This window comes from Rhinopithecus roxellana, chromosome 10 (assembly GCF_007565055.1).
Source record: "Rhinopithecus roxellana isolate Shanxi Qingling chromosome 10, ASM756505v1, whole genome shotgun sequence".
NCBI lineage: Eukaryota > Metazoa > Chordata > Mammalia > Primates > Cercopithecidae > Rhinopithecus > Rhinopithecus roxellana.
The window spans coordinates 104,645,220-104,659,203 of NC_044558.1; the positions used below are offsets into that span (position 1 = coordinate 104,645,220).

Here is a 13,984-nt window from a genome sequence, read left to right on the forward strand (position 1 = left end):
CCGTGTATACAGCTCAAGAGAACAGGTGGCATTTCCCGCCTCCCCATCCCCGCTCCCAAGGATATGTAATTCTGTGTCATGCATCTCCAGGAGAGTTGATCTGGGGTGGGGAGATTCGGGGGGGAAGAGAGCGACTGAGGAAGGGAAGGTGGTGTCTTGTGACACAGCTCATTGTCGAAGGACAGGTTCCCAGTGGCTCTGCACACCGGGCGCTTGTCCCCCCTGTGACTCATTAAGACAGGCGTGCTGTGTGCCAGCGGCTCCCATTCGCAGATTGAATTACCATCCTATTCAGCTGACATAAAGCAGTTTCTGGCCGGCTCGGGCAGCCCATGAATAAGTAAATAGCCTTCCAGCCGGGTGCTGAGCACAAACATCTGAGGCTCAGAAAGGCTGGCGTCCACGGGGACAGGAAGGGGGGCTGGCGGGGACGCCTGGACCGGTCTGTCTGGTCCACTAGACCACTGATCTCCGGTGCCTTGTAAGTACCTGCTTTTGGGGCTGAGCAAAGGGCCCGATGGGTTAATGAGATACAGCTTAGACACAGACGGGAAATTGATCTCTTTCTAGGCTGTGGGCTGTAGAGCAAGGGCTGTTCTCTGGACTGAGAGGTGGGAAGAGGCGTTTCCAGACTCGGGGGACGGGAGGGTGGCGGGGGTTGTGATAACCCCTGGTTTCTAAGCCTTTGGGTCTTAATTGCGGCTCAAATCACGGTTACTACCCTGGGGTATTCCTTTCCAAATCTGTCCTCAGGCCCTGTATCAGGCTAAAAAAGACCTTTGGTCCCGAGGTCCGTTTGGGTAGGCTGTGGGCAGGACACTCAGGATAAGATGGGGCTCAGGAGGAAAGGCAAGGGCTGGGTGTTCCGTTATTTGTCCCTCCAACTTCCCTCCCTCGGGAATTCACCATTCTGGTGGAAACAGTTTGGTTTTGCTAGTTTAAGCATCACAGAACTGGCATTAGAAACAGCATGTTTTCCAAGTCCTAAGGGGGAAATCTCAAGTGGAAATTCCTACTCTTTTTTCGATTTTTGTGCAGCATTTTCAACTCTTTGAGCTCAAATGATGAGACGAAGTGGAACACCCTTTAGAGAATCAATATAATCAGACAATGGATATAATTGTAGCATTTTAATTTCATGTAAGTCCGCTGTTAGTTGAAATATACAGCAAAAATGTGAGGGTGCTGACTCTGGCTTAAGACCTGGGGGGGTTCTTTTTTTTATGTGTTCTATGTAGCGAGGACCTTGTAGTAAACAGGTGAAATGAACTGCGTCTGTGCCTAACATTAAATAGTAAGAACGAGCTCCTCCCTCGTGGCAGAAGGCATAATCCTGTGCTCCATGATGAACATGTTTATGGGGCAGGGCAGGTGGCCGGTGTTTTCTGTTGCCTGGCATTCGATGGCAGCGGTACAATGTACATCAATAAATCATTGTTTTTGTTTTCCTCTCTGCCTGAATGGTTCTGTTAATTAAAACTTTGTGTAAAGTGGTCTTCGAGCTCTGTACTCAATTTCACTTGGGCTGGTTAGGGTTGGTTATGCACAGCCCCACAAATCCTTTATCTTGCTGGACCACTTTTGAATGAATAATTATCATATTTCACCTGTAACCATACAGAGTAGTTTTTTTATGCTGTATAATCATTAGCAAGCTCTCCAGTCAACCTGGTGAGATGTTAGAGCCCCTGAGCCTCTTTAGTGATTGAGCAGGCTGAGCCGAGGGCAGGAGGGGCCCCAGGGCAAAGAGAACAGGGTGGTTGAAAAAGCACATCCCAGGAGCCCAGGAAGATGAGGGGAGAAAGCAATGGATTTACTTATTCTATGCCAAGGGCACTGACATTCACTAAATGCATTGAGAAGCTGGGAACCATTGCACCACCTAAAAATTTTTTCTTCAACAGAACTAGAAAAAAAAATGTACATCACTTGCAGATTATCGTGACTTTCTGTAATCTTGTTTTTTCATGTTATTCTCTGAGAGAACATGATTCCTTAGAGGAGAAGAATAGGATGTGTGTCGGTGGAGGTGAGGACTTGGTGGTTTGCATTAAAAGGAGGTAGTCAGCAATGATGACGATGTGCCTCTGCCTGCAGGGATCTCACGGGAGGTCTCTGCCTTGATTCCTTTGCATCCAGCCCATCTGATCATGGTTAGAAACGTCTCCGTTTTATTGTTTGCTGAAATCGTCCCACAATGAAGTAGGTGGACCAGTGATGTTACATCAGATGACTTTAGAAGATGTATAGATTTTTTGAAATATTTTTATGTGATAGCTCTTTCATGTAGTTTAAAGAAAAGACATAGGCCTATCAAATAAGTTAACGTGATAGTATAAGGTTTCCTTTGAGAAAGATTTGTAGAGAAAGACTTTAGTGAGTTCCCAAACTAGACACAAGCATGCTTTCTTTTGTGCTGCAACAGTATTTTTTAACTTGAAAGTGCACACATATAATTAGAAAAATCAAGTGTATAAAGATATATGAAAAAATTCTCGTGCTGTCTCTTCTTTCCATATCCAGTCCCTCAAGCCCACTTTCAATACTTCTAGTGGTTTCTTCTTGAAGCTCTTAATACTAAAAATTGCCTATATTGTGACTTTTTTTTTGACTTACCAATTTTCCTAAGTAAAAAATATTAATAGCACTTTCTGGGGTGGTAGATAAGTGGTTCTCAAAGGGCTTTGAGTGGGCAGTTTTGCCTTTCAGGGTTGGTGTTGGGAGACACTTCTGTTTGTCATGATTCAGGGAAAGGTGTGTGCTACTGGCCTCTGGTTGCTACTGGCAGGGATGCTGCTAACCACCTCATAATGCACAGGACAGCCTGCACAAGGAAGAATTCTCTGCCCCAAATGTCACACTGCTGAGGTTGAGAAGCTCTGTGGTAAATGAAGATTTGGTTATCTTAGTTTTCCTCCCCCAATCTATACACGTAGTTAAATTGCTACTTTATTTAAGTGGATACTTAGTTGTTACATTGCTATTGTGTATATATTGTTAATGGTGGCACCAATTAGTGACTGTGATTACATTTCTTTCGTTGTATGGCTTTTTAGTTTTCCTGGAGTTATTAATAGCCTGGTTTTCAATTGTGCCATTTGCAATCCACATATTAAAAACTCTTCTCCAGTTCTTTCTGGTATCAAAAGCTTTTCTTGAGTCTCTCTTTTCTCTAGATTCTTTATTTCTAAAGCTCTCTGTTGTCTTGTTTCAAACCGGTTGCTCTTGAGAGCTAAGGCTCAGCTGTCACCTTGGAATTCTTCTCTATCCCCGTTTAAGGTAGGATTTGTTGTTCCCTGGATTCTGTGGCTTTACCTTTTATCTTTTTTTCCCACTTGTTTTGCTGCAGCCGTCATTTCCTAAGAAAGAACACGCTGTGGAGGTACATTTTATGAGTCTTTGCATGTATGGTAATCTCTCTTCTCTAACCTCACACTTGACTGACAGCTTGTTTGGGTATAGAACCTTAAGTTGGAAATAATAGTCAATCAGAATTTTAAAGACATTCTGTTGGCTTCCAAGGTTGCTGCTGAGAAGTCTGAGGCTCTAACCCATCCTTTTCCTTTTTAAAATTCCACCTCTTCTTTCTAACGGTTATGGGAAGTATTTAGGGCCTTCTCTTTATCATTCACCTTCTCGAATCTCGTGGTACTCTTTGCTTAGGTCTGTTTCATCTATGTTGCAGAGCACTCATGAGATCCTTTAATCTAGAACATGTTCTTATGTTTTTCTGACAATTTTCAATTTATCGTGATTCTGGGCAGTTTAAAAACTCTAACAAAACAGAAGTAAAGGAATTTCTGATATTTTGGTTGTTTATGTCAACATGAAGGTCTACTGATAAATATAGGAATTTTTGTATTTAAATATTTGGTGGCCCAGATGAGAATTCCCGAAGAGTTTATGCGTAGTATGCTTGTTGGTTTTTATATTAATTTTATTAATTAACTTGACCCATAATAACTCTTTCTGTAGTTGGCTGGGCATCAGTCAACTGATTGTTGTTATTCTTTCTGGAAACCTTACTGGTAAAAGTTAGACCTCCTGGATTGATAGTCTCTTTTTTTCTTTAATATTTTCTAGCACTTTGGGAGATTTCTTTTATCATCCAAATCTGCCATTACAATTTTTATTTCAGCAACTATCTTTTGCATTCACAGGAGTTATTTTTGTCCTTCATTGGCCTTTTTAGCATCTTGTTCTTGACTTTTACATGCTTTCTGAAGATACTTGTTAGACTTACTGCTTTTTTTTTTTCCTTGTTTGGTTGCCTGGATGATCTCTCTGTCTTCTGGGTTTTATTGTTACGTTCTTTTACTCTTCCATGTTAGAGGTTTTTAAAATGAAGCTGTACCCCTTGGTTGACTGCTTTTGGAGCATAGTCTCGACAGGTTGGGGGAAGTCAGTGGTGAGCTCACTCCAGGCTAGCTGTGAGGGAGCGGAACACATTTTGTTGTAGAAGCTCCTAATGTCAAACACAGTCTTTGCTCTTGGATTGTAGTTTTCTACCAAAATATTTCCAGTCTCCTGCCTAGTTTGAGAGTGGTGTGGGGTAGCATCCACCTACCTGCTTAATGCATTGGATCTGGGGAGGGGTATCCACAGGCAGACTGTCTAATTTGTTTTCAATATAATGGCACTTGGCTATTATGACCTCTGCCTGCTGCATGTGAGTCCCGAGCTCCCTCATTAAATATCTCTAGAAAATAAACTTCGGTCTCCTGCCTAGATGTCTTTCCCTCACAGATCCCTTGCACAAAATTCTAAATCTTATTAAATTCCAGCTTGAACTAACATTATGCGTGCCTGTTCTGCTATTCCCTGTCAGATGGAGAGTCCTGGAAGGCCTTGATCTTACTCATGCTTGGGCCTAACAGCTGTCAGGAACTTTGCAGGCACTCAGAACATGTTTGCTAAATTGAAATAAATTGAATTTTGGCCATACAGATGGTTTTTCAGCTCCAAGTTCTAGGATAAAGCCTCACTTGCTTTTTATCCTTCCTTTCGCTTCTGCTGGTTCATATGGACACAGGATACTAGCAAGCTCTTTAATAAAACCTAAGTTAATTCAACTTATCTTATTTTGTGATTCTGAGCAGGTCAATAACTCTTTTTAACAAAATAGAAGTAAAGAAATTTCTGATATTTTGATTGTATATGTCGACATGAAGGTCTACTGATATACAGGAATTTTTGTTTTTGAATATTTGATGGCCAAGATGGGAATTCCTTAAGAGTTTACTCTGTGTACATGCTTGTTGGTTTTTATATTGATTTTTATTAATTAATTTGACCTATAATAACTCTTTCTGTCATTGGCTGGACATCAGTCTCATCTTGATAATTAAGGATATGTTCAGTGCATGCCCAGATACTGACCTGTTCCCTCAATTCCATCCCTTGCTATCATCTGTCTAACCTGGATAATTAGCCCTAAGTGCATTTCTCTTGGCAAATTCAGGAACTTGACGGTCTACTCAAGGAGTCATGAAAGCTTCGCGTCAATGGCTGTGTTGTATCGTTGCATTGTTCTATACCAGGAAATTTGGTTGAAGGGAAAGAAAAATCTCAGGCTGGGAGGACCATGAGTTCAGTTTCAAATTTGTCCTTCACTCAGCCCTCAGTTTTCTGAACTGGAAAATGGTAGCAGAATTCGTGCCTCTCCCTGGCTCTTAAGCATCAAGGAACGTGAAGGAGGCAGACAGACAAACTTGCAAGTCATTCTTTGGTGACAGAAGATTGTGTCTGCTTCTTCCTGCAGCTTGGAAATGACGCGCCACACCTGAAGCCTGCAGGTGCTGAGGCCACATTCGATCAGACCCAAGCTTTGGGAGACCCCTGGGGAAACTTCCCACTTCCTGTCCTGAGACCAGGAACTCATCAGAGAAACTTTGTGGTAAGTCGTCCTTTCTTTTCTCAGAAGCAGTATTCCTCTGTGTCAGTCAGGAGCTGTGTCTGTTCTTTCACAGTTTGCTGATTTATTCGAGGCATGTTTATCAGGTGCCAAGTGTATGTCCCCTAGTTAAGAGGAAGGAGTGGTAAACAGAGCAGATGTGGTCCTTACCCTCACAGAGAGAGGAACATCATGGGGAACAGCTGTGCAAAGGCCCTGAGGCAAGAAAGAACTTGATGCCTGAAAATCTGGGTGTCTGGAGCACAGATGGGACAGGCGGACAGGGCAGTTCATTCAGGACCTTAGGGCTGGCTGTGCTAAGGTATTGATTCTAAATCTGAAGAACAATGGCCAGAGAGTAGTGATTGATTTTAGGTGGAGAGTGACATGATCCAATTTTTATTTTAATAAGATCACTCCCAGTTCTGAATGGAGGTGGAGGTAAGCGTGGGAGCAAAGAGGATTAGGCAGCGACCATGTAGTCCACATGACTGGCAAGGGCGGCCTGCAGGCCTGCACCAGGATGGTAGTGGACGTGAGGGTCATTGGAGAGGCCCTGAATGTATCTGGGCAGCAGGACCTGCTAGCCATTGTGATAGACTGGGCTGAGAGGGAGTGTAAGGGGGTGACAAGAATGGCCTTCATATTTTTGGCCTGGAGCACATGGCGGAAGGGGAAGACCATTTCCTAAGATGAGAAAGACTGAGAGAGCAGTAGAAGTGTGGGGAGATTCATATCCAGGTTTGCACTGAAGCCCAGTTTTGAGTTTGAGTTACCTGACTGACACCTAAATACAGGGAAAAATCCACAGTTTGACAGTCAGTTTCAGTGTTCAGGAGAGAACTCTAGGCTGGTTTCTTCATTCCTTGTGAAATGTTTGGTTTGAGATTTCCTGTGCAGAGGTGTGATCTGAACTCAGGGCAATAGTTCACCCCATGTAATCATGAGACAATCTTGGGTAGCAAGAATAACAGCTGCTGTTATCAAAGGTTTTCAACCCTGAAATGGCCGGCTCGGCACTGGTGGCACTGACTGTTCCACCTGCATTTGATCGTGCAGCAGAAGGTGAACCAGCTGGACCTTTGGTGCCCCTGCTTGGGCTTGGCAAATGAGTCTGAGTCTCAGATTCCAGTAAGCATGGTCGTGGTGGAGAAGATGGTGATGATGCCGGCGGTAGTCCTGGTGACGTAGGAGATGGTGATGATGCTGGCGGTAGTTGTGATGATGGAGGAGATGGTGATGATGCTGGTGGTAGATGTGATCGAGGAGATGGTGATGCTGGTGTTAGTTGTGGTGGAGGAGGTGGTGATGATTTTGGTGGTAGTCGTGGTGATGGAGGAGATGGTGGTGATGCTGGTGGTAGTCGTGATGGAGGAGATGGTGATGATTTTGGTAGTAGTCATGGTGATGGAGAAGATGGTGGTGATGCTGGCGGTAGTCATGGTGACAGAGGAGATATGATGCGGTAGTTGTGATGGAGGAGATGGTGATTTTGGTGGTAGTCATGGTGATGGAGAAGATGGTAGTGATGCTGGTGGTAGTCATGGTGATGGAGGAGATGTGATGATGTGGTAGTTGTGATGGAGGAGATGATGATGATTTTGGCAGTCATGGTGAGGGAGGATGGTGATGATTTTGGTGGTAGTTGTGGTGATGGAGGAGATGATGATGATTTTGGCAGTCATGGTGAGGGAGGATGGTGATGATTTTGGTGGTAGTTGTGGTGATGGAGGAGATGGTGTCGATGCTGGCAGTAGTTGTGGCAATGGAGGAGATGGTGTTGATGCCAGTGGTAGTTGTGGTGATGGAGGAGATGGTGGTGATGCCGGCAGTAGTTGTGGTGATGGAGGAGATGGTGGTGATGCCAGTGGTAGTTGTGGTGATGGAGGAGATGGTGTTGATGCCGGCGGTAGTTGTGGTGATGAAGGAAATGGTGATGATGTCACTAGTCATGGTGATGGAGGACATGATGGTGATGCTGGTGGTAGTGATGCAGATGGAGGAGATGGTGATGATTTTGGTGGTGGTAGTCGTGGCAACAGAGGAGATGGTGATGATGCTAGCAGTAGTCGTGGCGACAGAGGAGCTGATGGTGATGCTGGCTGTAGTCGTCATGATAATGGTGGTAATGGATCTGGCCAGTATGTGTTCAGTAGACCTAAATCCACACTCAGTCTTCTGATTCCTATTTTATGCATTCATTTTCCATAGAAGAAGGCAGAGAAGGTCTGATGTGAAACTTAACTCTTTGCAATGCAGGATATACACTTGGCCATCATTTGTTTCTCATTACAATAGAACCACTAATCATCACTTAATAGTAAAGGCAGCCTCGTTGGAGGTGGGTCAGATTCCTGAAAAATATTTCAAAACCTTTTGTTTTCATTTTTAACATAATGGTATCAGTTTCTTCAGTGAATATAATTTATGACAATATCTTTATCTGTATGCCCTAAAAAGACAAATCGTATCATGAGGAACACTTTCAAAGAGTGTGTTTCAACTGAGTGCTGTGGGTTATTATTTGTAATTTTTTCCAGTGCATTTATTACACTTGGCCTATGGGATACAGAAGCCAATCTGTTATCCTAGGGATCACAAGCAGATTATTTTGAGGGCTTATTACTTTTTTGATATTTTTAAATTTTGGTCATTCTGGGGTTGGAAGCTCGAGTGGAGTGATGTATGTGTGTATGAGTCTTTCCTATATTTGGAATGAGCTGGTCTTTTTTTGATAGATTGTTGGCTGCTTGGAATTGCAGATGCATCATTAAGCTATTGCATTTAAATTTAGCTCTTGTTCTCACTCTAGAAGGGAATGGAATGTTTGAATTATTTCCCCATGAAGGGAGGGCAATTAGAAAATAGGTCCTCATGACTGTTTGAAAGAGTGGGTCTAGTTCGTGAGTCTGAGATGTGCTGCACGTTTGACTTGGAAGAGGAGGCTCTCTGAGAGTAGCTCCAGTCTGGAGGAAGTTAGAGCTGCCTGAAGCACACCTCAGTGGCTGCTACATTTTAATCTCTCCAAAGGCAGCATTTCCTGTCTAAATCCACAATGACCATTCTCAACAGCTCCATCATTTCCCTCCATCCAGACAGGTCTCAGCGCCCCTCTGTCAATAAAACATATTAAGATGTGTATTCACAGATCCAAGTTGGAAAAGTTAACAACTTTCACAGGAGCTGAGTATGTGTGAGCAGGTTTAAAGTTATGCTCAATTAATTTGAACATGCCTAGCATAAAAAGATTAATGTTTAATGTAATAGATATCCTAATTACCCTGATTTGACTTTCACACATTATATGGGTATATCAAAATATCACATGTACCTCAATAATATGTCCATCTGTTATGTATCAATTTAAGAAACCCAGATACATCAACTGGCGTGGTGGCTCGCATCTGTAATCTCAGCACTTTGGGAGGCAAAGATGGGCGAATCATGAGGTCAGGAGATTGAGACCAGCCTGGCCAACATGGTGAAACCCCGGCTTTACTAAAAATACAAAAGTTAGCTGGGCATGGAGTCGTACACCTGTAATCCCAACTACTCAGGAGGCTGAGGCAGGAGAATTGCTTGAACCCGGGAGGCAGAGGTTGCAGTGAGCTGAGATAGCGCCACTGCACTCCATTCTAGGCAACAGAGCAAGACTCTGTCTCAAACCCAAATATAATCCTAGTTAAAGTGAATTAAATCAGTACAGTAAAATAAAAAGCAAAATTATTTTACCTTGTCAGATTTGAAGGGCAGCAGATGCTCACCGAAAAAGTCACATCTCACAGAGATGTATAAAGTAAAACATTCAAGTCCCTTGATAAATATTTCCCGTTCCTAATTCCCATTGGCAATCATTATTAAGAGTCTGGTGTTTCTTTTCAGAATGCAGACCTTTCTCCATGCATCCACAAATATACACACACACACGTAATGTCTTGAGGTAAAACAGAGGCAGGTGCATCGACAAAAGTGGACGTGGATACACAATTCTATGTGTGCATGTCCAAGTACACACATAATCTGCTCTGCAACTTTTTTCATTACTTACGTACTAAATTTATATATTTAATTTGTAAAATCTCATGTATCTTGACTCTTCTACCAAGCTAACCACTGTCATCAGTTTGGTCCTTCCAAACATACGTGAAACTCTATCCTAGAATTTTGTGTGTGCTTTAAACAAAACTATATTTTTCTGCAGATTCGTATTTTCCATTTCCAGAACATTTCTCAGAGACCTTTGCCTGTTATTTCCTATGAGTACACTGGCACCCAACCTCAGCCTTGTAAATCGCTGTGTATCACCCAGCAGTGTAGCTATACTGAGTGTCTCAGCCTGGGCTCTCCTAGAGCAAGCCCAAGGTAAGGATTCCAGTAAAAGTGACTCACGGGGAGGTGACCCCAGGAAATTTTGGGAGGGGAGTATGGAAGTGAGACAGGGAAGGGCAGGAAGTCAGTAATGAGTGTGTTATCCAGCCAGTTGCCGCTGTGGGTGATGGGGGCTCAGTCCTGCTGTGGAACCTCTGGGAGATTTTGCAATGTACGCTGTGGGATTATTTGCTTGAGGGATGAGGGAGCTGGGGTATTGATCTACCAGTACTCTTCACTTGGCTGAGGCAGCCTTGCAGGTGCATGGAGGCTCCAGCATGTCTTGCTTGCCCTGCATGTAGGCCAGGCTTGGGTCTCAGCTAGACTGAGCCCCAGGCACAGAAATGCAGGTGTTGGTGGTAACCAGGTTGGTGTGCAAGGAGTTGAGTGCTCAGAGGTTATGGGAGGCGGCTGATGCCCGCTGAAGGCACTTACTGCTGTTGATGAACAATTGTGCACTATGTAGATGCACACATAGATGACAACAGTGAACTAATTGTCCCATAACCATGCCTAATTATTATCAGCACTATTGTAGGGAACACATTTGTCCATGCTCCCTGTGTACATTACTCTAGAATCTGTGCAAATGTGCTTCTACTTCAAGGGGTAGGGGCGAGGGGAGGGAGAGCGTTAGGGCAAATACCTAATGCATGTGGGGCTTAAAACCTAGATGACAGGCTGATAGGTGCAGCAAACCACCATGGCACATGTATACCTGTGTAACAAACCTGCACGTTCTGCACATGTATCCAAGAACTTAAAGTAAAATAAAAGTGCTTCTATTTGTATAAGTGTTGAAATATGTAGAAAAAGCTAAAGGGGAATACGTGCCATGTGTTCATCATAATATGCTTTTTAAATTCAATAATGCAGTATGGAATTACCTCAGTCTTTGACAGTATTCAGTTGACTTTAGTTTTGTATATTTGTGTGTGTGTGTGTATCTAGTCCAGCAACCTGACTTTGTGCACTACAGATGCTTGGCCTATATTTGTTGAGACAAGAAACCACTGATACTAGAAGGAAATGGCCCCCCCAGTGTCCCTGGACCTTCGTCCACGCCATCTGTTCTTTCATTTTCCCTGTTAGATAAGTCATGTTATTCCTACCTGCAGGGCTTGATAGGCAAGAACTGTTTACTTGATGCCATGAGCTCTGGGAACAGAGATTACATCTAAGCGTTGAGCAGGGTCAGAGAGAGAGAAATCTGGTCTTCTGTGCCTTTTGTGGAGAATTTTGTGACTATCAGCCTAGTGGAGGCATTGCCTGAATCTGCCAACTAGCCCAATATTTCAAAGAGTGTTGTACAGGCAATAAAATAGACAAAAACAATCCACAAACCCTAGCTAGCTATGGTCATGTATTTATTGGAAAAATTATTAGGAAAATATAACTAGTAGGCCAGGTGCACTGGCTCATTTCTGTAATCCCAGCCCTGTGGGAGGCAGAGGTGGGAGGACCACTGGAGTTCAGGAGTTTGGGGCCAGCCTGGGCAACAAAGTGAGACTCCGTCTCTATTATGAAATATATATTCATATATAAAAAATACTAGTGAATGATATGTACAATTAGCGAATAACTAGCGAATTTATATATAAAATAACTAGTGAATTAACCAACAGTTTTGTGTTAGTCATATATAGTTTCCTTTTTCAATATAATTACGTATGTAAAACACACGCTCATTTAAAGACAGAGGGTCAGTTAGTAGTTGGCACAGAGATGGCAAAGCTTGTGATGTCTGGGGAATCTCAGTTCCCTGGAACCTCCGATGCAGCCTTGTGGGGCTTCACGGCTGCTCCAGCCACAGGCCATGCCTGTTACCCAGGACCCAACCTGAAACAAACAGGCCTGCAAGTTCTCAGGGCTCGTTTTTGGTCAGGACCCCAAGACTAACTGTCTCGGCCTAATGTTATTTGTGCGGAAATGTCTAGTTAAAATGTCTTTTAATGTCATTACTCTTCATGACTAAAGCAATTATGTATTTTAAATTCCATTTAGTTGGTTTCATTTTGTTCTGTTATTATTTTTTAAAGTAGACAAGTCAACATGGAATGGGCTCTGTTTATATTGAAGTCTGAGCGCCGGTTACAGTCAAACGAGTCATTAGTGCTGTCCTGGGCCTGTCGGGAAGTGTGTGTGATGCTGGCCTGCTGGCCTCAGTACCGGGCTGGGTTCAGTGATGTCTCCAGGTTTACCTGCAAGGGCAGTAAAAGGGGAGAGTACAAATGTGTCTGGCAAGAGCTTTGGAAATGGCAAGGAAATAGTCACACTTCCAGCTATGGTACCCAGGTCTCGGTATCATCCATTTCACTCCTGCCTCTTGGTGAACTCGGGCCCTGGAATGTCGTTTACTTGCTCCTTTTGTTCTGCAGGACAGATAAATGAGGCTGCTGATATAGCCGTGTGCTCAGGCCTTGGGGCTTGCTATGCCCCGTGGTATTCTATTGTGTGTGTCGCGGTCTTCAGATTTTACATGGCGGGAACCAGCTCAAAGTAGCCTCAGCAAAAACGGGAGTTCTTGACTGGTGAAATTGAAGAGAGGAGATTCTAGCTTCAGGAGTGGCTGCATCCAGGAACTCTGCCGATGTTTTTGGGAATCTCCATCCTTTTCCTCTGCGTTGGTGTCAGTCCTTTAATCAGTTCCTTAGTCATGCACTTGGAGTTCACAGGCCTGGCGCTGTTCCCACCTTGTATTATCGTATCTACAGTTAGGCCCAAAAAGCCAGCAGCGCGGTGTACGACCATGGTGTGGGCCCCTGCTTTTCTCTTATGGGGAGGATCCACCTGGAGTCCATCACCCTAACCCTCACCTTTCAGAAGACCCATCTCCAGAGCCTGGCGACTGAACTCAAGAGTTTCCAACTCACCTAAGGTCACTTTCCAAATGGGAATGACCAGCTCCTGGGGGCTGGTAAAAAAAAAATGAACCCACCCTCACTAAGGGGTGACTTTGTCTCCTTACAGAGGTGTGTGCATGTTTTCAGGCCTCCCCATTCAGCCAGATCTCAAGGCAGGTTGCTCGCCTGCCCATGGCTAACATAACCATGCCAAGGACCGTTCACAGGGCTCACAGGGCTCAAGCCACACAGGTGCCCCAGGCCTGGAGTCTAGGTCTACAGGTTCCCAGGTGCTCACCACTGCTGGGTGGGGTGGCTGACTGCGGGGCACAGAGGTAGGTCTGTTACTGGGTGAATGGTGTTCCCTGCAAAAAGAAGGTTGGAGGCCCAGACCCTCAAACTGTGATCTTACTTGGAGACGAGGTCTTTATAGAGGTGACCAGCTTAAAGTGAGGTCATTAGATTAAGTCTTAATCTACTGTGACTGGTGTCCTTCCAGACAGGGATTTGGATGCAGAGAACACTGGCAGGGATTGGGGTGATGCTTCTAGGAGCCACGGAATACCAAGAATGCCAGCCACCACAGAAGCTGGGGAGAGGCATGGGCGGAGCCTGGCGCCAGCCTGAGGAACCAGCCCTGCCGATACCCCGAGCTTGGGCGTCTGGCCCCTGGGGACTATGGGGCTGTGCGTGCCTGTTCTTCAAGCCTCCTGTCTTGTACTTTGTCACGGTGGCTGCAGGAAACTAACGTGAGGTCTCTGGTTGCAAGCAGCAGAACCTGGTGCTGGCCACCTAAAAGGGAAGGGGATTTGCTAGAAGGACCAATGGAGAGGGCCAGCGAAGCATCAGGGACCGGGAGCAGGCCTCAGGGAGGAGGAGA

The 13,984-nt window shown here is 44.4% G+C and overlaps 1 protein-coding gene across 3 annotated transcripts in view; it reads left to right on the forward strand.

Annotated features, from left to right (window-relative positions):
• Positions 1 to 365: 365 nt before the first annotated feature.
• The window catches only part of RIMBP2 (RIMS binding protein 2), a 234,448-nt gene continuing 220,829 nt past the window's right edge, over positions 366 to 13,984 (forward strand). For all 3 annotated transcript variants that reach the window (XM_030939961.1, XM_030939963.1, XM_030939962.1), the window contains exons 1-2: positions 366 to 481; positions 5,762 to 5,896. The gene's annotated coding sequence lies outside the window, so the exon portion shown is untranslated. The remainder of the gene's footprint in view (positions 482 to 5,761; positions 5,897 to 13,984) is intronic.